At 50.2% G+C, this 887-nt stretch overlaps 1 protein-coding gene across 1 annotated transcript in view; it reads right to left on the bottom strand.

Annotated features, from left to right (window-relative positions):
- Nucleotides 1-887, bottom strand: part of PAX5 (paired box 5) — a gene marked incomplete at its 5' end in the record, with an annotated part of 64,924 nt that overhangs the window by 52,377 nt on the left and 11,660 nt on the right. The window lies entirely within an intron of this gene.

The raw sequence follows: 887 nt of genomic DNA, 5'->3' as shown, positions 1-887 counted from the left end.
TGCTCCTGGGGATCCCCCACAACAGACAAGTATGTTGGACCCCAAACCTGCAGCCCTGAACATTTATGAAAACAGTTTAAACAGCCTGCTGAGGACATCATTACTGTCCAGCTTAGTAGCTCAAAAGCCATGACTCATCCTGCCAAAGCAATGGGGGCTGCTACAGAATTCACATGCCCACTTCTGAATGTGAATGGGCAAAAGCTGGAGAGTTTCTCAGCCCTGCTTCTGGGAACTGCTTCTGCTTCTCAAGGAATTATTTCATTCTTTTCTCTGAAATTAAATCAGCCTTCTGTATCACAGGCACCCAAAAACTGGCTCCTCAGGAGAGGGCTGTGACACAGCAGCCATGTGGTCTCAACACAGACAGCCTCTCTCCTGACCCCGCTGCTAAAATGCAAAATTTCCATCCTACCTGCTTCAACGCATATATTTAACTATGAACTTGTAGCTCTGATTTGGAAAAAATGCCAGATGTACAGTCGCAGAGTTAACTAACAATGGCGCACGCAACAAATACCTGAGCACCGGGAGTTTTATACTCCCATCATAAGATTAGTTCCCACTTGGCTGAAATTGAACAGACAAACCTTTAGCAGTTTTCCTCCCAGTTTCAGTAAATCTGGCTCCACTCTGTGCCCTGATCATGTGTTTCCACCAGAGCATCCACAAACACGCGACCCTGTTTGTGCAGCTCGGGCATGAGGCCACCAGCACAATTTTAGCTGGGTTTCCCCTCCCTGTGTTAGGGGGATTAATGCCACTGTGGCTTCAGCCCACCTGCCCACCACCGCCTCCATGCCAGAGGGGCTGGGCAGCAGGGGACAGTGAGGGCAGCACAGGGATGCAGACCCACAGTGGCTGCAGGGCAGTGCTGGACCCACACC

Source organism: Acanthisitta chloris, unplaced genomic scaffold (assembly GCF_000695815.1).
Source record: "Acanthisitta chloris isolate BGI_N310 unplaced genomic scaffold, ASM69581v1 scaffold10867, whole genome shotgun sequence".
NCBI lineage: Eukaryota > Metazoa > Chordata > Aves > Passeriformes > Acanthisittidae > Acanthisitta > Acanthisitta chloris.
Note: the sequence above shows the minus strand (reverse complement) of the source record. Positions and strands in the feature narration are given on the sequence as shown.